Source organism: Geotrypetes seraphini, chromosome 2 (genome assembly GCF_902459505.1).
Source record: "Geotrypetes seraphini chromosome 2, aGeoSer1.1, whole genome shotgun sequence".
Classification (NCBI taxonomy): Eukaryota; Metazoa; Chordata; class Amphibia; order Gymnophiona; family Dermophiidae; genus Geotrypetes; species Geotrypetes seraphini.
The window spans coordinates 304,239,978-304,245,977 of NC_047085.1; positions in this window are offsets into that span (position 1 = coordinate 304,239,978).

Genomic DNA, 6,000 nt, shown 5'->3' on the forward strand with positions numbered 1-6,000 from the left:
GCTTGTGGGTCCTCATCAGCTGAAGTATTTATATTTTATATTTACATTCTTTCACCTTTTGAGCCTAATCTGTCCATCTTTTCCATTTCAATTGGGCTCTTGTCATTAAAGGAGATACAGTGTTTGTTTATTAAAATATGATATACTGCTTATTTGTCAGGTCACAGTGGTTTACAAAAAAAACAACAATATAAGTACATAAAGAAAAGGAACTCTATTATAAATAGAACAGTCCTATCTGACCATTCCAACATTCAAGATCACAAACAAGCATTTCCTGTCTTTCCTATGTGCCCTCATTTGTTATATGAGGGTATTTTTCCCCATTGTAAATAAACATACTTGACTAGCTAGTCTTTGCAGTGACTATATTTAGTCAGAAAACTAAGTACTAGATTCACTAAACAAACCAATCGTGTACCGATTCCCCTCTCACCCGATTCACTAACCTCTGTCCTGATCATCCTCCGATCCGCGCATGCAAATGAGGGGGAACGGCATTCAAATGATGGCAGGCAGCGATTCACTAGCAAAAAACCTGCAACACCGACTGGGCTGGCCAATCACAAACGACTGCTGGGGACCAGTTCACTGCTTTCCAACTGCCATCTCCTGCTCTCTTGCCGGCTGTCTACCCCGACTTTCCAGCTCTCTGCCCCTGACTCTCCTGCTCTATTTTCCCCGACTCTCTGCCTTTTTCTCCTACTGCCCTGCTCTGCCCCGAGTCTCCTCTCCTGTTCCTTGCCCCAACTCTCTGCCTTTTCTCCTGCCACCCTGCTCTGCCCCAAGTCTCCTCTCCTGTTCCTTGCCCTGAGTCTGTGCTTTTTTCTCCTTTCGCTGTGCTCTGCCCCGATTCTCCATGGTGCTTTGCCCCTGACTCCTGCTCTCTGCCCCAAGTGCTGCCCTGGCCTTCCCCCGCAGTGCGAGCCCAGCGGTCGTTTGGAGGTGTGATTCTAATCGCCTTCATTTGCATGAGGGTGATTCGTGAATCAGCCCCCCAGACACAGATCAGATCCCTCATGGATCTGATCCGTGCACTTAGTGAATCTAGGCCAAAGAGCATAACTGCTGGAATCTGATGCCTGCAGTGTGAATCTGATCACTAGGTGTCGTTTTGTGAGAGACAGGTCCCCGTCCCTTGGGCTTTTGGATACTCTTCCTGCAGTTCTCTTATGAGACCCACATTAACATTGCTAACTTGTTAAGAGCCTTGCATGGGTTTCCATTTTAACATTTTGGCAAGTCACTGAGGCAGAAATTAATATTTCTACACTTCCTGTTGTTTGGGCAGCTTTGTCTAATTTTGACCGTTTGAGTTCCTGCTCAACACTGGGATAAGGACTTCATAACTGCAACAAATCCACATGGTATGCAGTTTTTAATGGAAGGTATAATTTTCCTGTCTAGGCCAGAATCCAAATGGATTACTGTCTCCAGTGGGGTTGAAGTGACAGGACATTAACCCCATATATAGAACAAGTTCTCAGTCTTTCTCAAAAGGCCAAGGACAGGCTGTCTGTCATCAGCTCATGATTTAGTCACTACACTTGATCTTAGCTAAACTGCTCAGAGATTGTAAAAATCAGTGATTATTGTTTAAAAATGTTTGAGTCTGAAAGAGGCTTTGTACTGCCTGCAATATGGGTTCCTTTTATGTTGAAGGGGTATAGCTATGGGAGGGCATGGAGGGGCACAGGTTCCTCCATTTTTACCTCAGCCTCTCCAATTCCCCAGGCAATTCAAGGTTAGCATGAATTACCTTGAGGAAATCCGGATCCAAGATGGCTGCCGCTATCTGAATGCTGTCGGGTCATCTGAGAGCGTCTTTTCTCATACCTCTACGATGCCGAAAAGAAGGGGCAAAAGCGTTGGTGCCTCCCAGCGACTGGTGCCCACAGTTCCCACTATCGAGGACATTTTCAGACGCCTGCAAATAGAGCAAACTGTCTCGGGGAATCGCTCGTTGAGAGTGCCGGCAGAGAGGAGTGCCTCGGCAGAAACCCACAGGCTAGACGTCACTCTGAGCTCCGACGTCAGGACGCCTCCCCTCCAGCCGCTGCCGCTGGGAGCCAGCTCACCGCGAGAGGAGAATGTGTCCGAAGAGGCAGTATTCTCCCCTCGAGAGGCCAGTGAATTGTAGAACTCGCTGCAGGAAATGGCTCAAAAGGACTTGCTTCTTTTGGAGAAACCAGCGACCGGACCATCTTTTGCTATAGAGGAACAAGGCACTGGGGAGGTAAACCAATCATCTGAGCCAGCTTTATTCTACACAAATAGTTCCCTTTGCTCCAGTTAAGCCCACAGAAGTTACACTAGATTCACTTTGGGAATTAGTATTGGCATTGGGAAATTCCTTGAATCCTCAAATTAAAAATTTAGATAAAGAATTGAAAGACCAGAAAGAAGAAATAAAAACTTTGAAAGAGGATATTGTATTATTGAAATCAGATATGCAAGAAGAAAAGAAGGAAATAAAAATGATTGGAAGCCATCATGATATACTTGTAAAGGATAATTTGATTATAAGGAGAAAATTGGAAGTACTTGAAAATAATAGTCGCATTAATAATTTACTCTTAATTAACTTTCCAAGGGTTCCGTCAATTTCCCCAAGTGAAATGATAAAGAGTTATTTTCTGGAAATACTTAAAATTCCTGAGAATTTTTTACCACCTTTGTCAAGAGTGTATTATCTACCTACAAAGACTCAGGACTCTCAGAAGAAAGAAGGTGTTGGAAAACCTCAGGAAAGTTCCCTGGACGTTTCTGCATTATTGGAACAATCAGATAGAGAAGTGGCTATTTCAGCCACTCTCTTATTGTCTGTGGCTTTGGCTCCAGACAAAGATTGGATTCTTAAACTTTTCTTTAAAAATAGATCCAGAGACTTCCTGGGTTTTCATATTCAAATTTTTCCTGATGTCTCTAGGGAGACTCAAAAGAGAAGAAGGGAATTTCTATTATTGAAACCAGGTGTGACTCAAATTGGAGGTTTATTTTTCCTTAGATATCCTTGTAAATGTGTAGTGAGGTATCGTACTTTAAAATATGTGTTCTTTGAACCGGCTCATTTGACAGCCTTCCTCTCCAATAAGCGCCTTGAAATGGAATAATATCTAAGTCCAAGTAATAATTTAGCTTTATTTCAGCATCAGATAATGAGCTTTCTTGTTAATTATTAGTTAGTTCAATCACTCCTATTTTTTTAAAATCATGGATCCTAATTTGGAGGACTAGTGTGTGATTAAGTAGAGAAATAATTTCTTATTATAATTTGATTTATTTCCTGGATGGAAAGTAATTTTAATATTATGTTATCTTAATTACACTTTCTGTACAAGATGATATGCTTGTCAAATAATATGAAAATTTATAAATAAATAAATAAAAACAAAAAACATGAATTACCTTGACTGGCAGGGATCCCAAAATCCCACTAGCAGAAGAAATCCATGAGTTGTGATCTCCAGGGTTCAGTTTGGCATGGCACGCATGTTAAACCTCACAGGTGGCACATCCTTATGATCTCACAAGCTTGTGCAAGGGACATGCCACCTATGAGATTTCAATGCACTTATGGTGCTGGCTGCATATTGGGGAAGGAAGGTGAGGAACAATGTGACAGGTTCTCACTGCTACTGTTTACTATACACGGGCCAAAAGTAAGCTGTACAGTATTTATTCATTATTTCTTTTTATTTTACAGGTATCATGAATAACATTTGTGTGAAGTTTTTATTTCAGTTACATCATTTTGCTTTTACTTGATTATCGCTCATTGCTATATTATACCTATTCAATACCTGTAAAATAAAAGGAAATAATCTGTGTATCTATTTTTGGCCCACCCTATAGATGCCATTAGTGAGTGGTATATGCTGATAGGGGGTTACTGTAAGCCCTTTAGCCCCCTCAAAAAGAATTGTATGCTGCCTATGGAACAAACATTCTTCTGCCCCACAGGCAGCTTAGAACTATGTTCAGGTTCCACAGTCTCAATACATTATATCTAATTTTCATGTACTTTTACCTTTTTATTATGCAGTCTGTGAACTAAAGAATCTCATCAGTATTGTTCTACTGGGAAATCTGTTTGCTCATTCCTAAGGCTTTGGCATGTTAAAGGCCCAGATTCACTAAAGATAGCGACTCAATCGCTGTTGGTCGATTCTCTGGCTGATTTTCAAATAGCGATTGATTCTCTATCAAGTTTGCGTGCAAATCATTTGATGCAAACCCACCGACTCAATCGCTTAGTGAGCGATTGAGACGTGCAGAGCCCTGACAGTAGTGACAGGAAAAGCAACCTCCTGTCACTGCTATCAGGGCTTCTGCCGGGTTGTTTGTTTTTTATATGGCACAGATATTTTGTGTATATTACACACATGAAATATCTGCCTAATAAGAAAAAGGCCGCCTGACAGTGCCCCCCCTGCAAGCGCCCCTCCCTGAACCCCCCAAAATGGCATGAGTGACACTCCCCCCCCCCACACCCACGAATATGGCAGGAGGGATGCCCACTCCCTCCTGCCATCTGGGCCCCCTCATACCTTTAAGTCAGGAGCAGGAGGGTTTCCCAATCAGACCCTCCTGCTCCTCTGGCCTGCTTCTGTGCAATTCAGGCCTTAGGCCCCTCCCTGGTGCATCATATGATGCAAAGGGAGGGGCTTAAGGCCCTGATTGTCTCAGGTACCTTGGGCTCCTCCCTAAGGAAGTCCCTGATTGGCTCAGATGCCTCAGGACCCTCCCAAGGGAGGAGTCCGAGGCACCTGAGCCAATCGGGGCCTAAGGCCTGCATTGCGCAGGAGCATGAGAGTGACGGGAACCTTCCAGCTCCCCACTTGAAGGTACGGGGGGGGGGATGGCCTGAGGAAGTAGGCATCCCTCCTGCCATATCTAAGTTCGGCGGGTGGGGGGAATAGAGAGTCGGGGTAATGCAGGATGGGAAGGAGGAGAGTGAATCAGGGTAATACAGGATTGGGAAGGGGAGAGAGAGAGTTCGGGTAATTCAAGATGGAGAGTGGGAGAAATAGGAGAGATGGGGAATGGGAGAGAGAGAAAGTTGGGATAATACAAGATGGGGAAAGGGGAGAGAGAGGCTAATGCAGGATGGGGAAGGAGAGAGGCTAATGCCGGAGGAGAGGCGGAGAGAGAAAGAGTTGGTGTAATGCAAGATGAGAGGGAGAGGGTAATGCAGGATAGGGGAGGGAAGAGAGTTGGGGTAATATAGGATGGGGAAGGGGGAGAGAGATGGGGCATGGTGAAGAGTGGAGAGTCTATAATGCAGGATGGGTGAGGAAAGAAAGGGACCTACATAAAGGCCTTGTAAATGGGACATTCTGGTTGAAGGAAAGGTGTGGAAAGCTGTAGGTGGATGCAGTGAAAAAGAGAAATTGAATGACAAAGAGGCAGAAAAATATAAAAAAATGAAAAGTCTCAGATGTGTGGAAGAAGTAAAGAATACTCTAGGAGAGATAAGAACAAATGAATTGAAGACTCTGAAGAGCTAAGAGAAGACAGGAAAGGAGGAACCAGAGATTGGGATCAATGTGATTAGAAAAATTAAATGGACAAACAACCTTCAAGATCTTAACTTTACTCCATTAATCAACAATCCTACCCACTCGAAGGGCCATACACTAGATATGATCCCGGCTCCTTTCCCCCTAAAAAGCGTATTTTTCGAAATCACATACATCCGGTTCCATGGTCAGACCATTACTTTATTTCTACATCTTTTACCCTACAGCTGGCCTCTTCTGCTTCTCATCCGCCAAAAACAATTTCTACCAGAGATTTTCGCTATCTCAATGATTCCTTAGCCCCCTCATCATTTGCAATTGATCCCGAAGCCTTTGAACTTGCAGATTCAAATAAACAAATAAAGATCTGGGAAACTGCCTGTCGTTCCCTCCTAGATAACATAGGGCCCACTACTTGTACTGTCTCTTCTAAAAAGCAAATTAACCCCTGGTTTAATTCTTTCCTCTGTCTTAAACA